General features: G+C 39.2%; 1 long non-coding RNA gene across 2 annotated transcripts in view; it reads left to right on the forward strand.

Annotated features, from left to right (window-relative positions):
- LOC131838916 (uncharacterized) overlaps nt 1-18,688 on the forward strand; it is a 33,420-nt gene extending 14,732 nt beyond the window's left edge. For both annotated transcript variants that reach the window (XR_009356743.1, XR_009356744.1), the window contains exon 3: nt 18,160-18,688. This is a non-coding gene — a long non-coding RNA (uncharacterized LOC131838916). The remainder of the gene's footprint in view (nt 1-18,159) is intronic.
- Nucleotides 18,689-18,962: the final 274 nt, after the last annotated feature.

Below are 18,962 nucleotides of genomic sequence, written 5' to 3' on the forward strand. Positions count from 1 at the left end.
TATCTCATCTTCTCTCTTACTCTGATCCTCCTGCCTCCCTCTTATGAGGGCCTTTGTGATTATACTGGACCCACCCAAATAATCACCCCATTTCAAAATTCTTAACCAAATCATATCTACAAATTCTGTTTTACCATGTAAGGTAAGAGGTGCTCAGGATTTGGATGTGGATGCCTCTGTGGGAGAAGGGGGCTTTTTTTAGCCTGCCACAGGAAATAACTAGAGAAGGAGAATAAAGAGTCTTCCAGAAAGTGGAAACATGGGGAAAAGCATTAAAGGGACTTAGATGGTAGGGAATTACAGAACTTTATAGGTAAGTATCTTGGCTATAAAATAATAGTATTTACTCCCACTTCATCATATAGGATGAGATAATACATTAAGGCTCTAAACACAATATGTTCATTCTGTGCTCTTTTGTAATGTTAGTCATGGTGATGATGAGTAAAGGAGATGGAAATCTACAAAAGAGGCTTAAATAGTAATCAGGGACCCCCAGGTCTCATTGAATTAACCTGAAATGTATTCACTGAAGAATTTTAAGCAGAAATGTGGCATGACTTCACACGTATTTTAGTTGACTGTCCTTGCTGAATGGAAAACAGACTGCAAGAGACAAGATAGAGGTAGTAAGTAGAGCTGGAACAAGGGTGAATTGAGTGAAGCACTGGCTTTGTATGCACAACTTAAGGAGGAACCAGAAAACTCAGTAAACAAGATAAATGACATTTTCATGCAATATATTTTTTTAAGTAATCTCTACCCCCAGCATGGGGCTCAGACTCAGCCCTGAGATCAAGACTCATACACTCTACTGACTGAGACAGCCAGGCACCCCAGTGAAATACTTTTTAAAAATAAAAATTAATGTTGGGGCCCCTGGGTGGCTCGGTCCTTAAGCGGCTGCTTTCAGCTCAGGCCTCAGGTCACAGTTCTGGGATGGAGCCCTGCATCAGGCTCGCTGCTCAGCGGGAAGTCTGCTTCTTCCTCTCCTGCTTTCCCTGCTTGTGTTCCCTCTCTCGCTGCCTCTCTCTCTGTCAAATAAATAAAATCTTTAAAAATATATGTATAATAAATCAATGCAAAAAATCCATGATGAAGGGCGCCTGGGTGGCTCAGTGGGTTGGGCCTCTGTCTTCGGCTCAGGTCGTGATCTCAGGGTCCTGGGATTGAGTCCCGCATCGGGCTCTCTGCTCAGCAGGGAGCCTGCTTCCTCCTCTCTCTCTGCCTGCCTCTCTGCCTACTTGTAATCTCTCTCTGTCAAATAAATAAATAAAATCTTTAAAAAAAAAATCCATGATGAAAAATTTATGAAAATCGTAAATAAAGTCAGGATTATTAGGGAGGGATATTATTATGTGAGAGATGATGAGAGCCTGAAGCAGCAAAGTAACAGTGACTATAAAGACAATTGGGTGGATTAAGGATGGCTATGAAAGGAATTGTGGCAGCAAAGGTTGGCTTTAAGAGAATATACGTAAGGGGATGCAAAAGTTTAGAGAGGATGCAAAAGTTTAAGGTGTGTGTAGGGTGTGTCAAGGAGGAAATTAAAATCTATTTTGGACATATTGAGTTTATGAAGACTGTAATACATTCAACTTGGAGATTCCAAAAGAAAATTTAAAAACAATGAATTTTTTCAAGGCAAAATTTATTACACCAAGCTTTTCTGCTCCCTCACCTGTTAGCCTCTTAGGTTCTTCTCTATTATCGTCTTGCCAGGCCAGTTCTATAGGAGGAAAGAAAAGGATCTTAAAGGACCTAATTCCTTGAAGTACAGTAGCCAAAGGTTGGGAGCTAATTTTTGGAAGGGAGATGACCAGGAAGGGTCAGGCATGTGTTAGAGCAACTGACAGATCTTCACTTTGTCCCTGAACCATTTTCAGATTATTACATCTTCACTCTTTTTGTTCCTTTGTGATTCATGACATCAACCTCTAACCTTTGTTGGTACATTTATTGGCAACCTGGTCATTATCACTTTCTCATCAAAGAGTTTGACCCCTGGGTGAGCCATCCATATCCTGTTATTAACCTGCAGCCCTTTCACTATAAAATCTTACATGCAAACGTACTACTCTAGGACTTTGATCTTCCTTCCAATTCTTCCCTTCGTCACTTCTGTTAACCATCATTTCCTTGAGCTCATCAAGACTTAGTTACCCTTGACCCTCTGACATCGGTGTCTATTGGCTGCTTTCCACTTTTCACTTCTTTTTCCATTCTGTTTATATTGCAGTGGTGCATCACTTCAGACATTTTGTATTGATATTCTCAATTCCCATGCTTTGTATCCTGTTGTCATATTACCTGATAGACTAACTCTGCAGGATGCATGTTGGGGTGCCTGGCTGGCTCAGTCAGAATAGCACACAACACTTAATCTCAGGGCCATGAGTTTAAGCCCTATGTTGGACATGGAGCTTACTTAAAAATAAAATAAAATAAAAAAAGAGATAGCAGTTATGTATTACACAACAGTACCCTACAAAGGGAACAAGTGGAAACCAACCCAGGCTCTATTCAAAGTCCTGAGAGTGCAACTTTTTCTAATCTGCCACAGTCTAGGGATGTCTGGGTGGTTCAGTAGGTTAAGCATCTGCCTGAGGCTCAGGTTGTGATCCCAGGGTCTTAGGATCAAGTCCCACATGGGGATCCTGGCTCAGCAGAGAGCCTGCTTCTCCCTCTGCCTGCCACTCCCCCTGCTTGTACTCGCTCTCTTGCTCTCTGACAAATAAATAAATAAATAAAATCTTTAAAAAAAAAATCTGCCACAGTCCAGTGCAGAGGTACACAAACTGGGCACTGCAGACCAAATCTACCTGCTGCCTATTTTTGTATAGTTCACAAGCTAGTAATTATTTTTACATTTTAACCAGTTAAAACATTCAAAATAAAGATATCTTATGACACAAGAAAATTGTATTAAATTCAAATTCTAGTGTCCATAAATAGTTTTATTTGAATATGTAGTTATGCTCATTCGTTTACATATTGTCTATGGATGACTTCATACTACAGAGGCCAAGCTGAATAGCTGTGATAGAAGCCATCTGGCCTACAAATGCTAAAATATGGACTCTGTCCCTTTACAGAAAAAACTTACCTATCCCTGTGCAGCAGGTCTGTTGCCTATAATCTCTGTACTAATGCTTGGACTATTAAATATTTGCTGGAGAAAAACCAACAATTATACAGATTGGTGCACTGAATGATATATTCATAATCCTAAACCCCACCTGGAAATTCAACATTGCCTGGTTTTCCTTCTAATTTTCCTAGTCAGCTCTCTTTTCTTCAGCCTTTCACGTTTTTTCACTCCTCTAAGCCTCCAAACATTTCACCCCCTCATCCCAACAGATGCCTCACCTCCTACTTCTATGTGAAAATAGAAGCCATCAGATTGGCATTCCCTCAGTCTCCTGCTTCTGTACCTACAAATGTGTCTGCAGTTGCCCTTATCCTTTATTTACTACCTCTTGTTTTAGTAGAAGTGGGGCTTTTCACTCATTTAAAACAAAGGCTTCAAGCAGTGCTCTGGATACCATCTCCTTCTTCTCCAGTGTGCTACAGAAAGTGATGAGTCCTTCCCTCCCTTGAAGCTTAACACTTCCCTGTCTATTGGTTTCTTCATTAGCATTTTGACTAGGTTATTATCAATGGACATAGTTAACCTTATGCCATCTTCCGTGAAAGAATTTCTTGACTTGGCTTCCAAGAATTTACATTTCCAGTGTTCCTACTTCCTCGTGAGTTGGTCCTCTATCTCATTTGCTAGTTCCTTCTCGTGTCCCCAACTTTTAAACCAGTAGTACTAAAACATTTTAGTCCCAGGACCCCCTTTACAATATCTTAAAAATTATTGAGAACCTCAAAAAGCTTTGGGTTACATGGCTTATATCTATTAATACTTACTCCACTGGAAATTAAACTGAGACTTTTACAATAATTATCTATTGATTCATTTAAAATAATAATTATAATCAATTGCATATTAACATAAATACCATTTTATGAAAAAGAAAACTGTCTTTTCCAAAACAAATTGGTGATAAGACTGGCATTTGCTTTATAGTTTTAAAAATGTCTTTAATGTCCAGCTTAGAGGTCTAGGGATCCACAAACTACAGCCTACAGACCAAATGCTGCCCACTGCCTATTTTACTGGATTTACCAGAACACAGCCATACTCATTCGCTTCTGTATTATTTATGGCAGCTTTCTCTCTACAAGTGAAGAGTTGCATATTTGTGACAGAGATCATATGGCCCACAAATCTTAAAATATGGGCTTTTTTAGTACATGGACTTTTATAGAAAAAAAATTGCCTATTCCTAATCCAGTTTTAACAGCTAATCTATTGTAATAGGTTATTGGGGTTGAAACATATGAAGAACATCTGACCTCACACAGAAATGTATTTGGAAGAGTGTTTCTTTTTAAAGATTTATTTGTTTATCTGAGAGAGAGACACAGAGCCAGAGCCTGAGGGGGGGGGGGAGGGGCAGAGATAGAAGGAGAGAATCTCAAGCAGACTCCCCACTGAACGTGAAGCCCCTATGTGGGACTCCATCTCACGACCCTGAGATCATAACCTGAGCCAAAACCAAGAGTCGGACACTTAACCAACCAAGCCACCCAGGTGCCCCAACAGCATGCTACTCTTGATCTTGGGGTCATGAGTTTGAGCCTCACGTTAGGTGTAGAGATTACTTTAAAAAATAAGATCTTGGGGGTGCCTGGGTGGCTCAGTCATTAAGCATCTGCCTTCAGCTCAGGTCATGATCCCAGGGTCCTGGGATCGAGCCCTACATCGAGCTCTCTGCTTGGAGGGGAGCCTGCTTCTCCCTCTCCCTCTGCTGCTCCCTTGCTTGTGTTCCCTCTCTTGCTGTGACTCTCTCTGTCAAATAAATAAATAAATAAAATCTTTAAAAAAAATCTTAAAAAAGAGATAACATATTGTTTCTCTGAATTATGCAGATCTTCCAAGTGTCTGCACATCTCATTATATGATATCCAAAAAAATTAGATTTGCTATTATTACTACCCATCTAATCAAACAAGTATTGGAAACCTCTCACGCTTCATAGGGGCAGCTATCAGTCTTCCAAAATTCTAAGTTTTGCCTGAAAGTTCAAATTTTATCACTGGCAACTAATGCTATTAGTTGTTTTCCTCGAAGTGGCAAGGTCACCTGGTTCATTTTCAAGGAGATGTCTGTTAAAACACAAGTCTGAAAAAGCATATTTTTTTCTGTTTGTCATTTTTTTCAAGTAAAAATTGTGTTCCATGAAAAATATCAGTTAGTTCAACTTGAAATTCAAACAGAGGCACAAGTGTCTTTCTTTAAGACAAGGCTAGTTTTTTGGCTTGTACTAAAAGTGCTATAAAAGGACTTTCCATGTTGATAGAATGTTAAATAAATATTCACTGAAGGGTTGAGATTCAATGAGTAATGTTTACTCTGTCCTCAAGAACATTTTTCAGTGAAACTGGCACCTTTATTTTAACTACAAGAGCAGTGATGAAAAGTACAATGGTTTCTAATAGAGTTCAGTGATACTGTCTTGATTTGTGCTGAAGTGGCAGCAGATTTACCCACCATTGTTTCTGTATTTTCAGTGCAGTTGTTAATCGTTTTTGTTTTTTTTAAAGGCAGATATTGTTTGTGTATTATTACAAAAATAGTTCCAGGCCTCCATGTAAAAATCTCAGAGAACCCCATTGAACCACAAACCATAATTTGCGGGTACTTGCTCTGAACATTCAAGTGTCCCAGGACTTAATCTTTGTATTTCCCCTTTTCAGTTTATTCTCAATTCCTAGATAATTCTTATTCCCTTGGCTTTAAATGATGTATTCTCACAACTCCTAAATTCATGTCTTCAGCCTGACTATTTCTCCTGTAGAATGGATGTGTATAGATATAATACTGTGTTTTTTAAGAAATACATATTTGATCTTCATCTTACTTCTGGTGTAGAGCACCTAAAACCCTTGGAATTTTCTGGGTAATAAGAGTGATAAATGTGTCTTGATATTCAAAACTAACCTCTTTCAACCCTCTCTAAGTTTATGTTAATGAGGAGACTTTTGAAAGGCACCAAGAATGGGGGCTGCCTGCAAGGGGAACCAACCTGGTGATTGGGCGGCTGGAATTTTCAGTCCTACCCCCCCGACCTCTGGGGAAGGGAGGCTGGAAGTTGAATCTATGGCTAGTGATTTAATCATTCATGCCTACAGAATTGGAGACTTCATAAAAATTCAGAAGGCCAGGGTCAGACAGCCCCCAGGTTTGTGAACATACAGAGATTTGGGAGACCATGGCTCTCCTGGAGAGGACACGGGGGCTCCCATGTCCTTTCCTATATATCTTGTCCTATGCATCTCTTCCATCTGGCTGCTCCTGAATTATCCTTTCATAATAAACTGGTAATCTAGCAAGTAAATGGTTCTCTAAATCATATGAGTTGCCTGACAAGTAATCAAACCCAAGGAGGGAGTTATGTTGGAGTCTCCAACCCATAGTCATTTGGTCAGAAACCTTAGCGTCAACATGAATTTGCCCTGCCATCTGAGGTGAGGGGAGGGCAGTCTTGTAGGTCTGAGCCCTTATCCCATGGAATCTCACACTACTATCGGGTAGACAGTGTCAGAAATAAGTTAAATTGTAGGATACGCAGCTAGTGTTAGAGAATTGTAGGGGAAAAACCCACACATCAATATTGGGTGCAGAATTGTAATAGGTATTTCAAATGTAGTATTCTCAAATAGAATTTCTGATCTCACTAATCAGTCCTCCCCAAACTGCTGTTTGCATTCTTCCCAATCTCATAAAATGATCTCATCTGTCTACCTCCCCAGACAAAAAAAAAAATCTTTGAGCCATCCTGACTATCTTTGTTTCGTACCTCACATTCAATTTGTTAGCAACCTTGTTTGTAGATTTAGATTTTTTTTAATTTTTTTTTATTTTTAACATATAATGTATTATTAGCCCCAGAGGTACAAGTCTGTGAATTTCCAGGTTTACACGCTTCACAGCACTCACCATAGCACATACCCTCCCCAATGTCCATAACCCCACTACCCTCTCCATACCCCCCTACCCCCTGCCACACTCAGTTTGTTTTGTGACATTAAGAGTCTCTTATGGTTTGTCTCCCTCCTGATCCCATCTGTTTCATTTATTCTTTTCCTACCCCCCAAACTCCCCATGATGCATCTACACTTCCTCATATTAGGGAGATCATATGATAGTTGTCTTTCTCTGATTGGCTTATTTCACTAAGCATAATATCCTCTAGTTCCATCCACGTCATCACAAATGACAAGATTTCATTTCTTTTGATGACTGCATAGTAGTGCAATATATATATATACATATACATATATATATACATACACACACACACACACACCCCACATCTTCTTGATCCATTCATCTGTTGATGGACATCTTGGTTCTTTCCGTAGTTTGGCTATTGTGGACACTGCTGCTATAAACATTCAGGTGCACATGCCCTTTTGGATCACTACATTTGTATCTTTAGGGTAAATACCCAGTAGTGCAATTGCTGAATCATAAGGTAGCTCTATTTTCAACTTTTTGAGGAACCTCCATGCTGTTTTCCAAAGTGGTTGCACCAGCTTGCATTCCCACCAACATTATAGGAGGGTTCCCCTTAGAAATCAGATTTTTAACCCTTTCTCATCCTCTGCACAGCTACTATCAAAGTAGTCCAAGCCGCTATTATATCTTATCTAGGTCATTTCACCACCTTTCTAACTGGTCTTGTTTCTTCCCATGGCTACATATGAGTTTTCTGTTTTGTTTTGCTTTGTTTTTTCAACATAGCAGCCAGAATAATTTTTTTGAAAGACCAGATCATGTTACTCCTTGGCTCAAAAACGGTTATCTTCCTATATGTATCAGTCAGCCTGGGCCACCATAACAAAATACCATGAACTGAGTGGGTCAACCAGCAGATCTTTGTTTTCTCACAGTTCTAGAGATAAGAAATCCAAGATCAGGGTGCTAACCTGGTTGGGTTCTGGTGAAAGTTCCCTTCCTGGCTTGAAGACTGTCTTCTCGTTTTGCCCTCTCATATCAGAGAAAATGTGAAGAAGCTCTCTAGTGGTTTTCTTATAAGGATACTAATACTATTGGATCACAGCCCTACATTTATGACCTCATTTAACGTTACTTACTTTTATAAAGGCTCTAGTATACCTCTATACAGGCACATGGTGAAGGTTAACATGTGAATGGGGGGATAGGAAGGAGACACAATTCAGTTCATGGAATCATTTCACTCAGAGTAAAAGCCAAAACCCTATGATGATGCTTTAATTATCTATTGCTGCATAAAATCAATCCCAAAATTTGGTGGCTTAGAATAACATCCATTTTATTTGTTCATAATTCCATGGATTGGAGCAATCTGTGTTTACTCACGTGTCTGCAGTCATTTGGTAGCCTGATCAGGGCTGGACTATAAAAAAGACCTCACTCACATTTCTTGTGGTAAGTGCTACTGTTGGTAGGGCCATGTGATCCCCCATGTAGCAGACTAGTCCAGACTTCTTCACATGGCAATCTCAAGACTGTAAGAAAGAGCTAGCCCCAAGCTTCTGTTTTTGTCTTGATTACTAATATAGCATTGGCCAAAGCAAATCACAAGGTCAAGCTTAGAGTCAATATAGGAGTGTTCTTATTATAAGAAAAATAATACATGGCACATTCTCATCATATTTTGTAATGTAAAAAGTTACAAACATACCTAATCAAATTAATAATAATGCAAGAATTGAATGTATTTGTTGAGTATCCTAAAACCACTATATAGAATAATGGCAACTTTCACTCACAGATTGTTTACATGGTAATACCCAGTGTGAATATACTGCTACAAAAATCAAAACAGAAGATGTAAACTTGAAATGTTTTCTATAGTAAAGACCTAGTAGCACGACTATCTTAACACTCTTTTATCCAGATTGCTTCTGAAACATTGCCAGAGGAATTTTATTTTATTTATTTATTTATTTATTTATTTTTTATTAGCCCCAGGGGTACAGGTCTGTGAATCACCAGGTTTACACACTTCACAGCACTCACCATAGCACATACCCTCCCCAATATCCATAACCCCACCACCCTCTCCCTACCCCCCTACCGCTGGCAACCTTCAGTTTGTTTTGTGAGATTAAGATTCTCTTACGGTTGTCTCCCTCCTGATCCCATCTTGTTTCATTTATTATTTTCCTATCCTCCAAACCCCCCATGTTGCTTCTCGACTTCCTCATATTAGGGAGATCATATGATAGTTATCTTTCTCCGATTGACTTATTTTGCTAAGCATGATACCCTCTAGTTCCATCCATGTCATTGCAAATGGCAAGATTTCATTTCTTTTGATGGCTGCATAGTATTCCATTGTATATATATATACCACATCTTCTTTATCCATTCATCTATTGATGGACATCTAGGTTCTTTCCATAGTTTGGCTATTGTGGACATTGCTGCTATAAACATTCGGGTGCACATGCCCCTTCAGATCACTACATTTGTATCTTTAGGGTAAATACCCAGTAGTGCAATTGCTGGGTCATAGGGTAGCTCTATTTTAAACTTGTTGAGGAGCCTCCATGCTGTTTTCCAGAGGGGTTGCACCAGCTTGCATTTCCACCAACAATGTAGGAGGGTTCCCCTTTCTCCACATGCCAGGGGAATTTTTAAAAATGCTAAAACTTATTAAAAGTTAGTTTGATTTTTTTTTTTTTAACACCATGACTGTAGCAATGATAGAAAAAAACTCCTCCCTGAAAAATTCTGATTGTTTCCAGTTTTAAATAATTTTTACGGATACTATTGAGTTTTTGTTTGTTTATTTTTTTTTTAAGATTTATTTATTTTAGAGAGAGAGAGAGAAAGAGCATGAGCAGGCAGGGGCAGAGGGAAAGAGAGAGAATGTTTAGCAGACCCAGCACTGAGCACAGAGCCTCACGTGAGTCCTGATCTCACAACCCTGAGATCACAACCCGAGCTGAAATCAAGAGTCAGACACTCGATTGACTGAGCCACCTAGGCGCTCCAATACTATTGGTGCATTAATAATACATATATAAGCTTCAAGAATCAGACTTTTATTTTTTTTTATATTAGCATTTTCTTCCTCATGACAGTAAATTAAGAGAACATCTCATTATGTGGTTACCTCCAACATACGAAGGCAAGGCTTAGTTTTCTAGGGCTTCCATACAACAAATAACCACAAACGGGATGGCTTGAAGAACGGAAGTTTGTTGTCTCACAATTCTGGAGGCTCGAAGTCTGACAAGAAGTATCGAGGGGGGTAGGTTTTTTCTGAGGGCTGTTTAGGAGAATCTATTCCATAACTGTTCCCTATGTTTTGGTGGTTTCTTAGCAATCTTTGCCATTTATTTATTTTTTAATTGTGTTATGTTAGTCACCATACAGTACACATCAGTTTTTGTTGCAGTGTTCCATGATTCACTGTTTGCATATAACACCCAGTGCTCCATGCAATCCGTGCCCTCCTTAATACCCATCATTGGGCTTACCCATCCCCCCATCCCCTCCCCTGTAGTCTCTAGAGGTTCATCTCCCCCTCCGATTGCCCACCCCCTTCATTTTTCTCTTCCTTCTCCTAATGTCCTCCATGATATGCTCCACAAGTAAGTGAAACCATAAAATAACTGACTTTCTCTGCTTGACTTATTTCACTCAGCATAATCTCCTCCTCCTCCTCCTTCTCCTCCTCCTCCTCCTCCAGTCCCATCCATGTTGATATTGGGTATTCATCCTTTCTGATGGCTGAGTAATATTCCAGTGTATATATGGACCATATCTTCTTTATCTATTTGTCTGTCAAAGGGCATCTCGGCCCTTCCACAGGTTGGCTCTTGTGGACACTGCTGCTATGAACATTGAGGTATATATGGCCCTTCTTTTCACTACATCTATATCTTTGGTATTTAGAAACATCACCGCAATCTCTCTCCTTATCTTCATATGATATTCTCCGTATATGCCTGTTTCCAGATTTGGTTTTTTGATAAGGATACCAATCATATTGTATTGGGGCCCACCCTATTCCTCATATGAGGTATGACTTCATCTTAACTTACTATATCTGCAAAACCCTAGACTCAAATAAGAACATATTCTGTGGTATTGGAGTCTAGGACTTTAAAATATATGAATTTTGAAGAACACAACAGAATTCAACCATAACATGGATATGTAATGAAAAATGAAGTACTGTATTTCCATTGATGATGGAAGTGTAACTTGCACAATGTGTTTGCCACTATTTACATGCACCACAGGGGCCATAGTGATAGTACCAACTACTGAAAATCCAGAAGACAACTCAGTTGAAGAAGCATTGGCACCTATTTCAAAAGTGAACACTTTATTTTAAAAAGACTATGCTGAAAGACAAAAATTTAACACAAGCACGTGTCAAAAGCCCACTTACTTACCACTATGTGATGCATTAGAAAAATGACTGTTTCAATTAATTTCACTCATTTTTTATTGTCTGTTTTCTTATGCATTTATGAAAAGTGGAGGAATAGCTGTTAATGTGTTAATAACTCCATTACAGAATAAGATTTTACAGTTAAATGATACCTGCTTTTATGTCCGTGTTATTGGATGCTTCAAACAAAAAATCCATTCAAGAGTAGTTTTTTTTTCATCTAATTTATGAAATCAATATAGAGTTTTTGGAAGGTCATTCTGTCTAAAGTGAAATATCTGAACACCTAACATTGTGAAGGTTATTGTAAATTTCATTTAAAAATTTCAGCACTGAAACATAGTTTTACAAAGATTATGCAAATACAAATGCTGATAAATCACAGCATCCTGGTAAAAACAACAATCCTAACATTAAGAAATTTGTAGGGCAAAAATTGGCTTTGATGCACCAATATTCATAATTATATACAAACACATACATCACAAGAAGAACTAGAGATGTCATCTAAGTACACAAACAGAGCTTTAAGATTATTAATCACTAGGGAAATGAAAACTAAAACCACAGTGAAATACTGCTACATACCTGTATTAGTCTTCTCTGATTGCTGTCACAGAGTATCTTTTGGAGGCATAAACAACAGAAATTTTTTTTCACAGTTCTGGAGTCTGGAAGTCAAAAATCCAGGTGCTGACAGGGTTGATTTCTGGTGAAGCCTCTATTTTTGACTTCCAGATGGTCACCACATCACCGCCATGTTACTGTGTCCTCTCTAGACCTTTCCTTGTGTGCGTGGACTTCTGGTGTCTCTTCTCGCCTTGTAAGGAAACTAGTCCCGTTGGATTAGGTCCTCATCCTCATGAACTCATTTAGCCTTTGTAATATCTTTAAAGGATCTGTCACCAAATATAGTCACATTGGGGGTTAGGGCTTCAACAGATAAATTTAGGTGGGAGGACACAATTCAGGTCATTAAAATTGGGAGTTGCAGGTGGAAGTGCAAACTGTATAGCCAATTTATTTATTTATTGAATTTTGTTTGTTTGCTTGCTTTAAAGTAATTTCTACACCCCTGTGGGGCTCAAACTCACAACCCTGAGATCAAGAGTCACATGCCTAGGGCACCTGGTGGCTCAGTTGATTAAGCATCTGATTCTTGATTTCAACTCATGTCATGATCTCAGGATGATAAGATCAAGCCCCACATTGGACTTGGCACTGGGTGCAGAGACTGCTTTAGATTCTTTCTTCTCCCTTTGCCCCTCACCCCACTCATGCTCCCAATAAATGAGTAAAATAAATTAAGCTCTAAAAAAAAAAAAAAAAAAAAAGAGACACATGCTCTACCAACAGAGCCAGCCTGACACCCCTGTATACCCATTGTAAAGATTTATTTATTTTAGACAAAGAGAAAGGGAAAGAGAGAGAGAGAATAGAAAACAATATGGTACTTTGGATGGTACATCCACACAATGAAATGCTATTTAGCAATAAAAGGAAATCTATTTGTTTATTCATCCACCTTTTTTTTTTTTTTTTTAAGAGAGAGAGAGAAGTGTGGGTGAGGGGAGGGCAGAGAGAAAGGGAAAGAGATGCAGGCTCCATGCCAGGTGGAGCCCAGTCTGGAGCTTGACCTCAGGACCTTGAGGTCATGACCTGAGCCAAAATCAAGAGTCTGACCCTAGTGTGTTAGTAGTGTGACACTAGTGTGTGCTCACCACAACTGACACCCAACCTAGTCACTCAGGCACCCCTTCGTTCACCTCTTGATGGACATTTGAATTGGGTCCAGTTTAGAGTTATTAACAATAAAATTGCTAGAAATATTCAGGAACAAGTCTTTTTGTAGGTATATGTTTTCAATTCCTTTGGATAAATACCAAAGAGTAGAATTTCTAAAATCAGATGCTTTTTTTGCGCTGTAAATGTATGCTTAACTTTATCTGTTTGTTTGGTTTTTTTTCCTAAAAGATTTTTTTTTTAAGCTTTTATTTGTTTGGCAGAGATAGAGTAAGAGAGCACAAGCAGAGGGGGCATCAGAGGGAGATGGAGAAGCAAGTTCCCCACTGAGCAGAGAGCCCAATGTGGGGCTCGATCCCAGGACCCTGGAACCATGACAGAGGCACACACTTTATCTACTGAGCCACCCAGACAACCCTGTTAACATGGTATTGACTAAGGATTACTCTTCTGGCTACATTCAGCTGGAAGCTCAACTGAGGCTGAAATGTTCAAGATGACCTCTTAACAAAAAGGTCCATAACTGCACAGCATAACTGCACAATATAACTTTTGCCATAGTTCACCAATCAAAACAAGTAACAGAGCAATCGGGATGAGAGAAGCAGCATATGTTGCATAGGATTGAGAAGAATAGTTGAGAGTCATTTTTGGAGATTAAGATTCTGTACCCAATTTCAATATGTGGGAGTTTTCTCTCCACTCCAAGCAATTCTCCAACCCCAGGGTGGTGTCCAACAACTTAACTCAGTTCAATTCTGACCCTATCTCCCTGGAAATAGCATTGGATCCCACAGCTGTAGGTCTCAGTCCCACAAAACTACTCCCACCCCACTTCAGAGGCCAACCACAAGTCCAGGCTGTCACCTGTGCTTCTGACCAGCAATAAGTCTGAGGTTCCCATGATCCCCTTTTCAGGTTCAATTAATTTGATAAAGTAGCTCACAGAACACAGAGAAACACGTTTACTAGTTTATTAAGTAGTATGATGAAAGATAGAGATGACAAGATCAATGAAGAGATACCTAGGGCATGGTATGGGAGAGTCTGGTGCACAGGAGCTTCTGTCTCTGTGGAATTGGGGTATGTGGATGTGTTCATCAACCCTGGAAGCCCTCTGAACCCCATACTAGTGGGATTTTAGGGAGGCTTCCTTATATACTGATGATCGATTATTAACTCCATTTCCAGCCCCTCTCCCCCTGGTGTGAGGCTGAAAATTCCAAATTTCTAATCACGGTTTAGTCTTTCAGGTTACCAGTCTGCATCCAGAAGCCATCCGGGAGCCCACCTAGAGTTGTCTCGTTAGAACAAAAGATTCTCCCAGTGCTCTTATCTCTTAGGAATTTACAAGGGTTTGGGGAGCTCTGTGCCAGGAATGAGTTAAAAACCAAATATATATATATTTTAAATGAAATCACAATATCATAGATTATTTCTCAGACCCCTCACAACTCTCTGGCTTTTGTTGATTGTATTATTTTTTGAGTGTATTATTCAAGAAGTCAAATAGGCTTGTATACAAAAATATCTTGGATTTATCTATCTCTTAAATGTAATCCAATTGTTCAACCAATTTTTTTCTGTTAATTTCTGCAAAATAGCAATTATATTCTCTTGTTTTTATTATCTTAGCTTCCACTCTGGTTTAGATCATGGGTCCCTCTAGTTATGAGCAAAAAAATCAAATTGCATAACAAAATCTATAAACGGCACATAAAATTTTCTACTATAACTAAAATAACACAATTTGACATATTTAATGATATATGTGATGGTTCTTATATGTAAAGATGAAAAATTATTAAAGGTAAGGAGCCCATGCAAGGAAATATAATTTATTGTACACAATCAAAAATAAAATTATGGTATTTTCTTCATTAGTTGATTCTTCATCTCTCAGCAGTACCAATGTTTGGGGTTTTTTTTGTTTAATTAACGTATAATATGTTATTTGTTTCAGGGCTACTGGTCTGTGATTCATCAGTCTTACACAACACATAGGGCTCACCACAACACATGTCCTCCCAATGTCCATCACCCAACCACCCCATCCTTCCCACCCCTCTCTCCTCCAGCAACCCGTATTTTGTTTTCTAAGATTAAGAGTCTCTTCTGGTTTATCTCCCTTTCTGGTTTCTTATTTCATTTTTTCCGTCCTTCCCCTATGATCCTCTGCCTCATTTCTTAAATTATGCATATTAGTGAGATCATATGATAATTGTCTTTCTCTGATTGATTTATTTCATTTAGTCTAATACCCTCTAGTTCCATCCATGTCATTGCAAATAGCGAGATTTCTTCTTCTTTTTTTTTTTGCATGGCTGATGAATTGTGGATGGTGGTGAATTTTTTTACGGTATCTTGTAGCATTTCATCACTATTATCATTACACACACTAGGATGTGTCCTCCATATTACTTCCTGGTAGGTAGTGTTTTGGAAGGATTTTCCATCTCTAATCATGGCCATATTTAGCTTTTCTGTGTCCTACCCTTGAGAATCTATCCTTTCTACTCCCTTCTGTGATTTTTTTCTGGACATCTTGGTCTAATACATTAGTGTTCCACAAAAATCCACTCCACTCCCCCTTCTGATGTGGCATGGACTCTATTTCCCTGCCCTACTGACTTGGGGATTGGCTATATGACTTGCTTTAATTAACAGTATATGATGATGTAATACAAAATTATGTGAACACAGGCTTCTTGTCTTCTTGTACTGTGGTGATTTGACCAGGGTGGTTGCTATGGAAACACATGGAACACATGTAAACCCAACATTCCACCTAGAACTTGGAACCCAGAGACTACAGATTAAAAAAATCTTAAAAAAAAAAAAAAAAAAAAAAAAAGTATCTTGCCTGGAGTAACCAAGGAGCTAGCAACCCATAGAACTATAAAATAAAAATTAATGCTTGTAGTTTCATATTTTTTTATTTTTTAAGTGTTTTATTAACATATAATGTATTATTAGCACCAGGCGTACAGGTCTGTGAATTGTTAGGCTTACACACTTCACAGCACTCACCATAGCACATACCTTCCCCAATGTCCATAACCCAATATTTTTATTTTTTAAAGATTTTATTTTTTAGTGATCTCTATACCAATAAGGTGTAGCTTTTGAGCCTGAGATCAAGAGTCTCCTGCTCTTAAACTGAGCCAGCCAGGCACTCCTATTTATTTATTTCGGAATGCTTACAGTTTAATCCACTGATCTTGGAGTAGTGTATTCTGCAACATTATTGCATCAGTGGCTGAGTAGGATATTTGGACAGTTACTCCTCTTTCCCTGGTCATAATTCAGGAGTCTTGGCAGCAAAGGGCTTGAGGCTTTTTCCCTAGAGTTCTTTCCCTTGAACTTGTATATTGGTGCTTTAGGGATGAAAACATGACGACGGTGCTGCAAGATTGGAGAGTTGGAGCTCCAGGCTAAAGCACTGCAGAGGAGGAGATGGTGTCGAATAATGACACCCAGGTCTGTCATGTGGGAGACCTCAGGGCCAGAGAAGGCAAAAAGATTACAGGCTGGGATTAAAGGGAATACCAGTTCTGAGCTCTTGCCCAGTACACTCTCAATAAATAAACATGATGGTTTCCTTCTAACTGAAACTATTAAGTGATCTCTCTCCCTTGGGCACAGAGAACATATCTATCTTAATTATACGTCCCTAGAACATATTGACTAATCAGTAAACATAGGTAGAATCTTGAAAATCTTGAGAAACTAAAAAGAAAGCTAAGAGGTCAAATGTGGCCTGAAATGGACAGAGACGGTCCCAGGATATCCCATTATCCTCTCCTTCCTTTTTTTTTTTTTTTTTTTAAGATTTATTTATTTGACAGAGAGAGAGAGAGAGATCACAAGTAGGCAGAGCAGCAGGCAGAGAGAGGGGGAAGCAGGCTCCCTGCCGAGCAGAGAGCCTGATACAGGGCTCGATCCCAGGACCCTGAGATCATGACCTAAGCCAAATGCAGACGCTTAACCCACTAATCGCCCAGGCGCCCCCATGCCTTCCTATTTAAAGTCACTAAGACCTATATCCCTTTAGCAACAGCATTAGGTCTGATTTATATTAGGTACAAGCAAAATATCCACTTAATAGAATGGAAAAACCCAAGTCTTCTCCCCTCCTGTCTTCATTTAATTAGACACAAAATCTTTAATTACACAAGTACAAATAAAAAGTCTGGATAAACGCAGATATTACTTAGATGTTAAGGAGTTGAATTCAAGGGATTCCTGGGTGGCTCAGTCAGTTAAGTGTCTGTCTTCGGCTCGGGTCCTGATTCCAAGGTCCTGCATTGGGTTCCATGTTCAGCCGGGGAGTCTGCTTCTTTCTCTGCCTGCTCTGCCTGCTGCTCCCACTGCCTGTGCTCTCTTTGTATTTCTGACAAACAAATAAAATCTTAAAGAGAAAAAGTGTCGTTCAAAGTTGAAAAGGTCTATTGCCAAACTAAAAGATGCTTATTAGAGGAAAAGTTAGTTATAGAGAACATTAAAAAAAAAATTAAGTTGGCCCCACATCCAGTTTGGGACTTGAATTCATAACCTTAAGATCAGGAGATCCCAAGGGTCCTGGGATCAAGCCCCACGTTGAGCGCCAAGTAGGACTCCCTGCTTGGCCTGGGAGTCTGGTTCTCACCCTCCCCCTACTCATGCTCTCTCTCTCTCTCTCTCACTCTCTTTCTTTCAAAAGGATAAATAAAATCTTTAAAAAATGATTAGGAAATTTAAATATGGAAAGTATATTAGATATTAGAGAATTATTAATTTTCCTGTGATAATGTAATTATGTGAGGGAATGTCCTTATTTCTTTGAACATACATGCTGAAGTATCTAGGGGTGATGTTTCATAATATCTGTAACTTACATTCAAATTGCTTAAAAATATTGTAGAGAGCAAGATGGAGTCAGTCACATCAGCATGACAAGCAGCCAAGGGCATAGTGGCTAAGACCGGATATTGCTGAAACCAGCACAGATGCCCATATGATGCCCAGAACTGATAACCAGCAGAAACTGAAGAGGCCACCAAAGGCCCAAGACTGATTAAACTCATTTAAAAAGGGAAGGCTTTTGCAGCAAACCGTCAGACTCTCCAGATACTGACCCTTTCACATCTCACCACATTGAAGAGACAACTGGTGGCAAAGGCTCTGCCTGATTGATCTCTGAACATAATAGAGATCCTTCACTGCTAGGACATAATACACAGCACACACTGAGAGCTGACCCGCACTGGACCGAGGCTTCATCTCAACTGTTTGCTCAGGGACTGACCTCATGTTTGGTTTCTTAACTTCTCCCCCTTTGTTGTAGGACTTTGTGTTGTGCTTTGCTTTGTTTAATGTGTATGAAACCAAGTTAAATGTGTAACAAAATGTCATTGAATTGGGAATCCTGAACCTGCTTTGTAATTGTTAGCCTTGCTTTATGACTTAATGAAACTGACATTGTGGAAAGACACAACTGGTATCTGCACATTCATAGTGTACTTGTGACAAATGTACATATAGATAGAAATTAAAGAGAGATAAAGCAAATGTTAACAATTTGCAGTTTTTTAAAAAGATTTTATTTATTCAGTGACAGAAAGAGAGAACACAAGTAGGCCAAGCTGCAAGCAGAGGGAAAGGGAGTCACAGGCTCCCTGCTGAGCAGAGAGCCAGTTGCAGGGCTCGATCCCAGGACCCTGAGAT

The sequence above is a fragment of the Mustela lutreola genome, chromosome 8 (genome assembly GCF_030435805.1).
Source record: "Mustela lutreola isolate mMusLut2 chromosome 8, mMusLut2.pri, whole genome shotgun sequence".
Lineage (NCBI taxonomy): Eukaryota > Metazoa > Chordata > Mammalia > Carnivora > Mustelidae > Mustela > Mustela lutreola.